The sequence below is a fragment of the Pangasianodon hypophthalmus genome, chromosome 14 (genome assembly GCF_027358585.1).
Source record: "Pangasianodon hypophthalmus isolate fPanHyp1 chromosome 14, fPanHyp1.pri, whole genome shotgun sequence".
NCBI lineage: Eukaryota > Metazoa > Chordata > Actinopteri > Siluriformes > Pangasiidae > Pangasianodon > Pangasianodon hypophthalmus.
Window position 1 is genome coordinate 20,278,310 of NC_069723.1, and position 14,031 is coordinate 20,292,340.

At 40.1% G+C, this 14,031-nt stretch overlaps 1 protein-coding gene across 2 annotated transcripts in view; it reads left to right on the forward strand.

The window, feature by feature from the left end:
• Positions 1-14,031, forward strand: part of dchs1a (dachsous cadherin-related 1a) — a 111,506-nt gene that overhangs the window by 13,677 nt on the left and 83,798 nt on the right. The window lies entirely within an intron of this gene.

The following is a 14,031-nucleotide window of genomic DNA, read 5'->3' on the forward strand; positions in this document are numbered from 1 at the left end:
ATAATAATCAAAATTACACTTCAGCTTAGTGTAAAGTGATTTTAAACTGACAGAGAGGCCAGCAGATGGGAAGAAAGTGGGGAATGGGCTCTAAAATGGATGACTTATTTGCTTTAAAGGAAAAAAAAGGTGTGAAGAGTCACCCCAGAGGACTTTATTGCATCCGCTAACCTGAAAACAGTTGAATGTGGTATTACGACACACATGAAGTTAGACAGATCAGTGTGTTTTGGCTCCCCTTGAATAGTTCTGCTTCTTCTCTCTCAGTATATTCACAATATCTCACAGTATATTGCATACAAATAAAAGTCACAAGAAAACGTATACCAGTTTACCCCACCCCTAACCTTATCTATTCACAACTTTTCTGACAAATTGAGTCATACAGATTTTTATGAATTTGCAATTGTTAGACCATGTTGCTTGGGTTAGCATATTTAGTAAGCTTGCCAAGGCCAGGGTCCAAAGCAAGCTGTCTCTCACGCTCTGCCATAACTGGATCCAGTTGATGGGAGCTGGTTTACAGCTCAAAAGCAGTTGGGAGCAAGATGATACACAGACGGTGCAAATCGCTGCCAAATCCACATCCAAGCATTGCCGCAGTGCTCTTCATAAGTGCCTTCTCCCCTTAGCAGAGCAGTGTAGAAGAAGTTCCCACCACCTTTATACTCACCCACACAAATCTGTAGTCCAAATGGAATTGCAACTGGTGTATTGAGGTTGCAGATTTATTTAAGTGAATAATTTCATCTCCTCCCCAGTGTCTATTACGATCAATGGTAGGCTGTAATATGTTTAATTAGAGCCAGTGTTACACTTTCACTTTATTATGGATTTTACCACTTTAACAGTACAATGTCAATTAACATTTTCTGGTTTCATTATGTAGAATGCAGAAGGTTACAGACTTTATATAACCACATGTATAGCTACTAGCATATGAATAGTCATCAAAATATTCCCAAAAATTAAATGATCTTTTATTTGTAAATTTTCTAATCCCTATTTTTTGGACATGGATAATTTTGTTAGTGATTAGATAATCATCTCTAATAAAGCACCACTAAGATATTGCATACATATTAAAACTGTGTAATTTCACTTAAATAATGGTGACTAATTAAAACAGCATACTCTGCATGTGTTGGACTGTAATAGAGGAATATAAATGAAAAGGTGGTACTTGGCAAATGACTGAGACAGATGTAGACCAAGCTGCTGTTGTGTATCTTGTGCTAGAACAGTTTAGCATCCACAATTAACTGTGCCCTCCAACCATGGCCTTGGCTGTGTCCAGTATTTGGAGTGATTAGTTTTTCATCCTGACCATGTGAAGCAGCTGCATAATTGGTACATTTAGTCAAGACTCCCTTTTCTTAACGAATTGAATAAAGAGGACCATGAACGAGATGGAGTGTGGTTGCTCTGCAGGTTTCTGCTTCACAATGTGCCAAGAAGGGCCTTTGTCCCATTCAGATTGATTGAGTACCCTACACAATTCCCTGTTAGCATGGGCTTGTTAGTGGTACACTTTATTTCCTTACCCCCTTATGTTGCTTTATGCTTGAGACACTCACCATTTACACTTGTCTGTGTCTGGTACCTTGATGGAATCTTGATAACAGTTCTCACATGGTAGGCTTCATCTTAGTTGTGCTGGTAGAATAAAGCTAGGGGGGAAGGAGCTAAGAATTACTCCAGTGTGTGCATGGCCGATTCTAGATTATGGTGGCTCCAGTAGAAAAATGAGAGGAGACCCCAGACAGCTGAAGTGGGGAAATGAATGGTGACAAGCTCCTGCCCAGAGATGGAAGTGACCAGGATTTGACAGGGCTTCATCCTTTATCTTTGGGTCTCCTGCGCTGTTATCTGATCACACTTCATAAATCATTAGGATAGTGTGAGAACAGATCTTTAGCGCTACATTTTTTCAGACAGCACTTATCATTTCCAGGGGCCCCATTGCTACCTGAGAAGATACTGGATGTTTGTAAGCCAAAGTGAAATATTGCAATATTGGTTTGGTCATTATGGAGAAGGAAACTTTCAGTTTTCCATGTAGCCTTGGAGATGTTTCCTGTCTGGCTTGGAAACCCTGCAGTGCAGGGACCTCTACGTTTGTGCAGTCCTTGAGAAGAAATCACTAATATCACATTTCATTTGTCTTTGACAGCCCCAGTGATTGGGTAATGGACTCAAAGTGCTTTCTTTGGTGGGAGAATATAATACATCTAGGAACCTTACTGCCAATGGGGTATCCTTGTTCAGGACACTTTAGAGTATATCATTCATATTACTGCAGGTATCGTGATTGCAGGCGCTAAAGTGGCACTAAGCTGTGCTAGCACTTCTTCTAAAGGGAGCAGCTATAGTGTGGGAAAGTTAAGAAGAGAGAGAAAAACTTGTGAACGACTGTGTTTGGAGGTAAACAGGAAAAAATTGCTCAAGCGGTAATAAAATATAATTCTAATGGTTTTAAGCCATTTGTTTTACTGCTACACTACCCTTGTGTTTCTCTATATATCAGTTTTCAAAGACAAAATGTGTTAGTCTTGTGTCCCAGAGCCCAGAAAAATCCATTATACGGCTTTTTGACTGTGGGGGAAAAAATCCTTTTGTTTCAAAGTGTGGCCTGTATGGTAATGATTTACTCTGGTGTGAAGCTAAAAAATGACTTTTGCAATGCTGTAATGAACACTCAACAGTGTTGGGCTGTTAAATTCAACTTCCTAGATTGTGTTTCCTTGTGTTCCTCCAAAGCAACATGCTGTTTGGGAGGCCTTTTGTAAAACTAGAATTTCTTTTGTGCCCTAAAACCTTTATAAGCCCACATTCTCATAAGCTAGCCAATGATACCACAGACATGGGAATATCTTTTCAGAAACTGTAAATTAAGGTCATTTAAGTCCCTTGCTTAATGTGTTTTGAATGAGGAATTTATTTGTGGTTTTGATGAGCTGTGAAATATGTGTATGAAAATATGAATTTTTCTTTCTCACAACCCAGTCTCGTGCAAATATGTGGGAAAGAGTAAGAGCAATATTGTTGGATTTCATACAGACAAAGTTGTAAAGAAAGCTACAACTGCTAAACTCGACTACGGCCATGACCTTTCTCACATTTCAAAGTTTAACCATTTATTACTTTTCTTATGAGTTGTCTCAAACAGATCCTTAATGTCATAAAATTCTTTGATTGATACATCCTGGTAGTTTCTCTCTAATGCCAGGTTTATGTTGAAGTCTCAGCTATATTATCAGGTAGCGGAAGACCTCAGCAGGCTTCCCTGTGGACCGGCTGCCAGGTCAGGAATACAGTGGAAGTCTGTATGCCTCATTAGGCAGCAAACACACTACCATATGGCTGTTTGTTCATGGTCAGATGTCTATTCCTTGCTTCATTCAGTTTTTGCATCAGATGCTGTTTTTCCCTGTGATCAAACTGGCATTCTCTTGATATGAATTGACTTGGTCACACTCCTTTAGCATTAACAAAAGGCAAGCTTTTTTCTTTTTTTGTTTAATGCCAGGCAACTCTGCATAGTGACAAATATCTGCATTCTCACTGCTTTCCACAGCGCTTCAAATAAATTGACTTTGGAAGCGGTTTATGATGAATTCTTCTGGGATAGGAAGTGGGGAGTTCAAAAAAGGTTGCCCAGACAGCCGAACATTGGCTCTTTTCTGCTTATGGATGAAAATGAGACCCTTGAATTATAAGGTTCTACCTAACAAAGTTGTAGCTTTCATTTCCAATTGGTTACATCGGTTTCCCAGTTTTATGGGGTTGTCGAGGGAAAAACGTTACTTGTCTTCTAAAAACAGATATCAAATACATGGACGTTTCTGTGTTACTGTGTATCTAGATCAACAATTGGATCTAGATCCCACTTGGATCCAAATGTAAGTAGGAACATTATAAATTGTATGATTACAAAGCATACTGGAGACAAGATAAATTACAAATAGCCCATGTTGCTAAGGAAATAGAAAATGAATAAAATTTAATAATTATACATTAGATATATAGATATACAGAGGTTTTGCTTAGAAACAAAAGAACATATCTGTCCACCAAATGGCTCCATAGAGTCTTCACTTTTGAAAATGATGCCCCAGTTAATATTAAGAGCTTTCTGAAATAGCTAAAATTACTACTTTAAGTTAGTGCTTTTTTACTGAAACCATGTAATCAAGGTGACCACCAGCTCTTACCCATTATAAGTGCTGAAAAACAGAAAATGTATAGCTACATCAGTGGCAGACTGCTGTCTTCTGCCCCTATGAGCCCTTATTACTTATTGAGGCAAACTGGTTTTAGGTTCTCTTTATGATTCTTTTTTTCTTCCCGCTAACTGCCATGCCTTCACGTTACACAGCCCCCCCCCCCCCCCCCTCCCCCCTCCCCAGCACTGTGGTTAAAGCACACTATTTACACAGAGCAGGCAAATTGCAGGAAATGAGATGTGCTTCTTAATGTGTTAGCAAATATAATGCTTCCTCAAACACTTATGGTGAAGTGGTGGCATTGAAGTTGGCCTAAACATGGACCCACATATGGACAGTTGGGGATGTCCAGGTCAGAGCCTGTATGCTTGACATCACTACCGGTTGTTCATCTCAGTAGTTTCATTTGGAAACTTCTGGCAGCTCTAACACTGAATTATCGAGGTGTGAGTGAAAACACTAGCTGGTACAGTACTCAGTATTGACATATTTAGGACACTCTAGAGTAGTTAGACAACACGATGAGAAGAGGGAGAGGAAAGACTTATGCACAGTCAGTGATTTTGACTCAGGAACTGTTTAAGAGCAGCTATCAGCTCTTATTTGTGTGTATTGCATCTACATTTATTCATTTTGGCAGGTACTTTTATCCAAGTGATTGAGGCAACTGAGGCAGAATGCAATCCAAGCATATGCTCTTACAGAAAAAAACGACTGTCCATGGGTTCCTCAAGGGTTCTTTGGATAGGAACGTGTTATTAGGTTTTGATTGAGGTTTTACTTGGAACCCTCTCTAATAGGGAAATACTGTTGTATATTTCTACATTAAACATTGGAAGACAACTCGAAGAATTCTTTAGGGTTTGGGTAAGTGTAAGAAGCCAACAATTGACCCTACGCAAGCCGAAGATTATAATAAAAGTAAGTAGCTTGGCATGGATAACTGCAAAGTTCACTGGTTTAAAAAGCAGTTCCGTCCACCCACGCATCATCCCGGGAACATTAGGTGCAAGCCGGGAATACACCCTGGATGGGATACAGATCCATTATGAGACACCATGCACCCACACATTCACACCCTGGGGGCAGTTTACAGTTGCTAATCCACCTACTGGCATGCTTTTGGGAGATGAGAGGATACCAGAACCAGGAGGTAACCCACTGGGCAGGGGGAGAGCATGTTAGTATGCAAAACAGTATCCAGAGCTCAGTATTGAACCAGGGACCCTGGAGCAGTGACACAGCAACACTACTCTCTGCACCACCTTGGTTTCCTAAAAAGGTGCTTACAAGGCAGCAAGAGAAACCCACATGCATATAAAAAGGACACACCTAAATTGTTGTTATGAATTGATGTGCAGGGTTAGAAACACGTTGTCTTTAGACATTTCTTGAAAGTTACAATGAGAATATGGAAACTGGACAATTTGCTCCACCAGTGTGGAACCATGAGTGAGAAGTTTGGTTTTTGACTTCGTATTATACTGTGGGGGTATCACCAAATGCCATTCAATTGCACACAATAGCAATTATGATGATCCATAGACCCTGACATGTGACTCCATATGGGTGACATTCCACAGGTTACCTTATATACTCACATCTCCATGATGGTTAATGAACAGTCATTAACAGCATGGTTAGAAAGGCTGGCATGAACCATATTTCCTGAAAGCTGCTTGTTCTGATGGCAGCAGTGGTGATGCAGTGGGTAACACCTAACAACTCTATGGTCCGTGGTTCGATCCTGAGCTCAAGTTACTGTTTATGCAAGGTTTTGCAAGTTTTCCCCATGTCCTCTGGGGAGTCTGGTTTCCTTCCAAGTCCTCAAAACATGCTGGTAGGCGGATTGGTTACTCTAAATTGCCCCTAGGTGTGCATAAATGTGTGTGTCTGTGTGTGCAGTGCCCTGTGATGGACTGCTGTCCCTTCCAGTGTGTATTCCCGCTTTGTGCTCCTGGATCCATAACCGTGACCAAACAGTTACTGATGATGAATGAATGCTTGTTCTGATTGGAATTATTTAATGTACTGCCTGCAGCAATTGTGACTGTTCTGGATGCCTCAGTTATGTTTCTTTCACACTCTCAATTGAGCAGCCATTTTGGACAATTTGATATGTTGCCTCTGGGCAATGACTGCAGCTAAATGACAATCTCTTCTTGAGAGGTTTTGCTCTTTCATCTGGTACTCAGTAACCATGAAAGTCACAGTGATATGCACAATAAAGTTAGTTTATTCCCATAACACATCTCTAATACTTAGCAATTGCAAGTCAAAACACTTGGGCTGCATCCCAAACTGCTTCTTCCTTGGTTAGCATTAGGACTGCAATTGAAAAAAGTTTTGCAGTCAGGTCTGCATCATTGAACAGTTGATAACTTAAAAGAAACAGACTTCAAGTTAAAACTATAATGAATTTAGAAATGACTCTGATGCTCATATTCATAAGTTGCTCATAAGCTTATAAGTTCCTGGTTACACAGTTGCACTTTTTGTCACCTCTGGCTTGTACATTAGGGATAAATTTATAAATTTAAAATTTATATCAGAAGTTTATACATTTCTGTAAAGCTGCTTTGTGACAATGTCCATTGTTATACAAATAAAATTAAAGTGAACTGAATTTTACTAACTCGTATGTCACTATACCATTGGTGTGTTCTTCTTAGTGTGCATTGTGTGGATTGGGTTACAGCCTTGAACTCCATCGACATGTGTCCAATTTCAGGTGTGAGATTAATCCATGCAATGGAGAAAGAGGGCAGGACAACCCATGTTATTGAAAAGTTCTTCCTCATTTAGCTTGCAATAGCATTTTTCTACCACAGAACAAAATAGTACGTCCTGTAGCTTTAACCAGAGATGGGACCAAGTCATTGTTTTGCAAGTCACAAGTAAGTCTCAGGTATTGGCAAGTCCCAAGTCAAGTCCCAAGTCAAGTTACATGCCTTAACTTGAAGTTTCGAGACCTAAACAAGTCATAATGTGCTCTTTACCAAATTTAAATTTAAACAAATCATGCAGACTTTTACAAATTGGTGCTCATCACCTTCTAGACAAACTTTAATATATGGGTTTTTGAAAGATGCATAACTATGACAACAAAAACTGAATATTTCAGTTCAGTTTCACATGAGATGAGGTGTAGACTATTTTCACTAAGGGTACCAATCTATCTCAGTTCTGTATGCCTTTGTCTTGGGATTTACTTTGTGCAACTTCAAATGGCAAGCAAAATTTAAAGTTGTTGCTTTTGCGTCTGATATTCTTGAACCACAGGTTCTAGATGTTGTGTTGTTGCAGACAGCACAGTCTTTGTAGGCCAAGGCTACTCTGTTGTCGGGAAATGAGCGATCGTTGAACTTTGTTGTTGGCTAGTGCAAGTTGATTGGCTGTCAGACTGGGTGAATGTTGACCTTGGAAATGAAGATTGATGCTGATTTGCTGAAAATTCATTGTTTGTTGGGAAAAAGAATAGTTGATTCACTGCACACTTTTAATTATGCCGAGTTAAATTTGTGAGTTGAGTCTAATTCAAGTCCAATTCATGTGACTCAAGTCCCCAACATTTGCTTTAACAATGTCTTTTGAAGCAATTGTATGAAGACCCAAGGCAGCACAGTGGTGCAGCAGATAGCATCACCACCTCACAGGGTCCTCGTTTAGATCCTGAACCCAGGTTACTCTCCATGTCAAGTTCTCCCCATGCCTGCGAGGGTTTCCTCAACCCAAAAACATGCCCATAGGTGGTTTGGCTCTAGGTGTGAATGAATGTGTGAAGGTATTTGGTGCCTTGCGATTGACTGGCGTCCCATTCAGGGTGTGTTCCTGCCTCGTGCCCAGTGTTCCCTGCATAGGTTTTGCTGCTACTCTGACAGGATAATGTGATTACTGAAAATGAATGAATGAATAGGCTATATGAACATTTGGTCATTTTAGGTGAGACATATTTCCACTAACTGGGTTTCAGTAGCCTTGTAGCAAAACTATAGAGGCAAACGTCAGAGACCACATGTGTTTTGGCTGGGGTAAGTGGAAAATTGCATAAATTGGATTTTTAGCTGAACCTTTCCTTTAAGCAGTAGAACTCTCAGACATCATCTGAAAAGCAGATATTAGTTTTGTCTTTTTTGTGCATCAAAGCACAAATATTTCCTGAAAGCTGATTGTTTTGCTTTGGTCTATTTAACTTGCTGTCTGCAGTAACTGTTATCAAATGGCAAAGATGGAGAATAAACAAACAATTAATGTTCACAACGAGACACATGACTGCAAATGCTGCAAAGCACTGGTTGTGTCTCCGGCTCTGCCTTGCACCCATTACTGGAACTTTTGAAGCCTGCAAGTGTACAATCAGTGTCATTCACAGGAGTAAACAGTTGCGTTTCTGTGCTTCTGACTGAGCTGTCTATGAGGAACAAGGTTCTGCTGGGGCTTCCGAAGCTGCATATGATCCTCTGTACATTTGGATCAGGGTTTGGGATGGGGATGACTTTGGGTGACGCTGTGGTCTACTCACCAGACTGTCTGTTGCAGGTGAGCAAAGCTTCGGCAACTTGCCGCCAAGAGTCTGTGGGAGTGTGTAAGCTTGGTGAGAGATGAGAGGGTAAGAGGGAAAGAAAACATGAGCATTGTCTCCAGGGGGGGCAGTTGGAGCTGGCTGAAGATGAGTCCCTCTGCTCTCGTTCTGTCTGCTGTCTGTGTGTTGTCTCTTTGTTCTGCTTTTCTGTGCATCTTTTTTTCTTCTCGTTTCTCACACACTCAAACCACTTATCTCTTTTGCCTGGCTTCCTTTTCCCCCCACTTTTCACAGTCACTTTGTCCCTCTGGTAAAGTTGTTGTCTGGATTTTTTGGTGTTTGGTGAAAGTGTCTACAGAGAACTGCATTTATTTAGCACATTGCGTTAGCATGATCCAGTTACATTCTCTCACAAATATGTAATGTATCTGTTAAGCATGGTAATGCTATGGATTTAGCATTCTACTTTGTAATTGCAGCTCATCGTCCCTTTACGTCTATGGATAAAACACTTAAAAAGTCTTGCACTCAGGAAATTGCTAAATACAAGTTTGCTCAGAGTGGTTTGTCTAAAGCTAGTTTTACACTGTGCTAATTTAAGATTATAACTTGTCCTGATGTATGAGTTGATCCCAATAAAATGTTGGCCGAATTCTACAGCCTATATGTCAGATTATGTGATGAATATTCTCTAATGGTAGACCTATGATTAAAGAATATTGCTACATTCTGTTTACGTCATCAATCAGTGCAGTCTGGGCTCATGCAGAAAACAGTGTTGCTGAAACTGAAACATTCTTCAAATTGAGCTTGTGGTAATAAAGATCTGTTTTTCTGTCCATTAGCATGTTACGTTTACATTTCGCCATTGCCACTACTTTATTTGTAGCTGTGCCTCGAGTTGCGCGTAATCCTATCCTGTCCTCCTATAGGTAGTTTTTAGACAAGTGTCGTGGTAGTGCATCATTTCTGACACTGCCAAAACTTTTTCATTGGCTGTATTTGGTCTGAATGGCACTAAATTGGCTGCACATCACAGTATGCAATCCAAGACACTGATGTCCAAAGAATTATTTTATAATATTTTTGTCTGTGACATTGAAATCAACCCAAAAGTCTTATAATGTAAGGCCGGCTTAAAACATTTGTCTAGAAGTCCGCTTATTTACACACTTCCTCTAGGAAAAACTGGAGCTAGATAACTGTGATGATTTGGTTAGATCTCAGTACTAATGGCAAAGCTCAAGTAATGTCTGTATTTAGAAGAACAATAAATCAAAGGAGTATGTTTTTAATGGCTATAACATTAGCATATTTAACTCTAATTTCACAAACCTGAGTAGTCATAATATGTGGTTCTAAGCAATAAAAATTAGATATATGTTTTGCTTATCTAGAAATCAAATAATCCCTCGTCATACTTTCATGAAAATGCATTTTGTAATAGTTTTAGACTGCTTCCATGTCTTTTGGCCGTCTAACCGCCAAGAGAACTCTCTCAACAGCCAGAGCTCTTTTAAGAAAGCATCTCTGCAGTCTGCCAGCAGTCTCAGCCCTCCGATTAGACTCTGCCAGTCGCAATAACGAGCGAGGCAGAATGTTCCACAGTGCTGACAGTGCTGGGGAACAGAATTGAGGTCCATAGCCACTGGCTGCGGTCAGATTATCCCGTTTTATGTTTTGAATCGATTTGTTTGGAACTAAATCGGATGGCTAATGGGGTGCATGAAGGTGACTGAGTGTAATTGGGTTTGACTGCATTTCATTTGAAATATACGAGTGCATTATGAATGCGAATAAATGAAGTGTGTTGATGCTTACTTGGTCAAAACACACTGAGTAAATGACGGTTGTGGTTGTTGATGTTAAGTCAAAGACAGATATATGCTTCAAGCAGAACTCCCAGGAGGTGAGGAGAAAGAAAGGCGAATATAAGAGAGAAATGTTTGGGGGAGAACCTTTCTGAAATCTTACTGACCAATTGTTGGGGCCTTCACACCTCCAGATAGTCTTACTTTCACACTTGAGTTTTTTTGAGTTAACATTTGGTGACATTTGAAAGCTACTTTCAAGCCAATAGTGGTCCAGACAACTGTTGCCTAGTCCTTTTTTGAAAACAGTGGTCTGGGGTTCAACCATGGTGCGGTCTGCATCAGTTGTGGAAGCTAACAGCTCTCTTCTCTGTGCTCTGAGTAATGTGATTGGTTTGACTTGTCAAGTTACTTCCTTCTTTCAAGTTTCATGATGGCAGGGAAAGGGTTGTTATGGATAGTGAAGGAAAAATATATAAAACCAGACATTCATAGGACTTGGGCACTGTAAATAGCTCATCTTCATGGTGCGAGTGCTTGCACTGAAAGCAGTGCAAAGAACACACATCTCTCATTCCGGCTTTCATGGCTAAAAATCTTCGTATATGAGATTGGCTCCTTGTTTGCAGGCATTCCTTCACGATGGCATGCTGTGAACCCAAACAGCACAGTTCTATGCTGTATAAGTGTTGGTACCAAAGGAAAATAATAAAAACCAGCAAATGGATGAACCTAGTGACTACCATTTTGCAAACCTTTGTATGGAATTGAGCAATCGATCCATGTTTTGGAAGGAATTCTGTGTCAACTTGAACCTGTGATTATGAGCCCCTTTACCAAACGATCTCAGAATTGGTCCTAAGTGCAGATTAAAGTATTCAGGCCAAGAGTGAAAACCCTCTTTTCCTATTGAAATTGAAAGTCTGTTTCGTCTCAAATACTGTCTTTCTTGTATTATCATAGCATGCGGCATTAAAACTGTCCGGTGTGACAGGTAGGAGAATGGAAATTCAATTTGCTTTAAAGTATTTTGGCGAAATACTTTCAGCAGCATATTTACTGACACCCCTGGAGAACGTACATTTGGTAGATCCTTCAGTTCTCTAATTTCTCAAAGCTGTAAACAGCCACCATCTTTGGCATACACACCCTCTTTCTGGAATTTTTAAGACGTTTTAAGATGTCTTGCTGCTCGTAGATCAGCATCAGCAGTCTTTCTGCCAGTCTCAGATGCATTTTAATGAACAAGAATGTGCTTTCTTTCATAGCACATTTAGAGTTGTATTATAAATCATGGTAAATATTTGTCTGGTGGGGCTCTTGGTTAAAACTTCATAAATATGTGTGAAGGTGGAAATCTGTGCAGCAATAACTGCCGTATATTTCGCTCCAGATCAACGCAAATGCACCTGTGGGACTCAAATCATCACCTGCAGGAATGCAGGACGAAGACAGGATTTATGATAGAAGAGAACCTTCTCATATGGCTCATGCGTAACTCATATTAAGGAAAAAGATCGGAGACATTCAGTGAATCCCTCCAAAGCAGTGACACCATCCATCACACTCTTTCCTTACAGTATATAAAAACGAGGGATATTAAACTGTCCATCTCGAGGAAGGAGGACAGACCTTTTAGACCTTCACGCTGAATGTGAATGGAAAGACAGTGACCTACGGCTCGACCTCTTATGCTTTTTACTAGCTGTTTGCCTAGCTGCTTTAACTTTTCCTCTATTAAAAGTAAGTCACTCAGCCTTAAAGGACATACCAGGAACACTTTAAGATGGATTGCTCAGGAAAGTACTAAATGACAACGCCTTTGTTCTGTACAATGAATTTTCAGTCCTATAAAAAAGAGCTTTCTGTAGAGCGGTAGCACAGATGATCACGATACAAGAGTGTTAGGAGATTGACGATGAACTGCAAAAACAGGCGCCATCGAGGAGGAATGAGGTTCGGACATCTGTTTCCTGCTGTGACTCAAGTCAAGATTGAGTGTTAGAAAGTGTGGACGAAAAAGGTGTCTAACACAGTCATTATGCAACTGCAATATAAGACTCAGATCTCTGCTCCAGATCTGTCATGCTGTATCATCTGCGAAGAGAACTGGCTCTGGGGAGAAAACTCTCAGAAATGGCTGAAGCAGCCTCAAAATTAGGTTTTGTTTTTCCAACTGGCCCATTCTTCATAGTTAAAGCGTTCTCTCTGAGACTGAGACTGAGACTGAGACTGAGAGCACCTCCAAGATGCCAGTGCTTTGTGGTGCAGTTAAGAGATTTATAGATTATTTTCTTATATAAAGAACACTTGCAGATGGGATCATAGAAAGCTTCCGGGGATTTGCTCCTGTGCTTATCTTTAGGGCAAAATCACAGGCGCTGTTCTTTAATCAGCTCTTATACTGATTGACCTGAAAGCGGATGAAGTGTGTAATGCATGCCGCGAGTTCTGCTCCAAGTCTGTCTCTAGTGTAAATGCATAGTTTTATCAAAGCCCATCAACATCACAGTGCGCTAAGTTTTTATAATGATGGGAACTTCACCTGTTTGCTTCTCTAAAAGCTTTAAGAAATGCTGTTGTATTTCACGTCTACCTTTTCAATCACTGCTGATGACGTGTTATAGATGTGGCCTTAAATAGCGATGTGAGCTTAAATAGATTAGCTCTCGGAGGCATATCACAATGGCTTTGTTTACATGCATAAATATCGGAGGCATTTCACAATGGCTTTGTTTACATGCGAAGATTTTCACCAATCTGTATGAACTGTTTAAATGTATCCTAAACTAGACACACTGTAGACAAGCCTCATCATATATGCACATTACATGTAATCCAATGCAAAGTTATGCACATGCGTGGAGGTTTAGTGCCAACTACCATAACGATGAGAAATGTGTGAGTTTGGTGAATTTAATCACGCTGCTTCTGTTTTTAATGTTTTAAATGACCTTTTTCTCAGCAAAACATCATCCAAGTGTGATTATTAAATGGACAGAGAGAAGTTCGTGACCTCAGAAAAGTTGCTCAGCATTTCATATTTGTCAGACATTCAGGAGGATGCTCTGCTTGAGGAAATTAACAAAATGCACACGTTGTCCATCGGTACAGCAGTTTTACTCATCTCCTACTATTAATACAGATGTGTTATCCAAGTTTTACCCACTTACACACACACGCACACTTTTTTTTTTTACTTGTGCAACCTGCATCCTCACTGACTTTGTGATTACCCACCTCGTTCATTTGGATAGAAATTTCATTCGTGTTACATTTCAGTTGTGTTACTCTATTCTGATTGAGGTGTTTATATAAATGTTTTCTATTCAAATGGGTTGGGTTATTAAAGGATTGTTAGGCTGCATGTAAATTTAGCCAATGTGTACATACTTTATTTGACACAGCCATCAATGATAAGCTGCCTGAATCTACAGCCTGGGCTTGAAAAAAATCAGCCCCAGGCTCTACT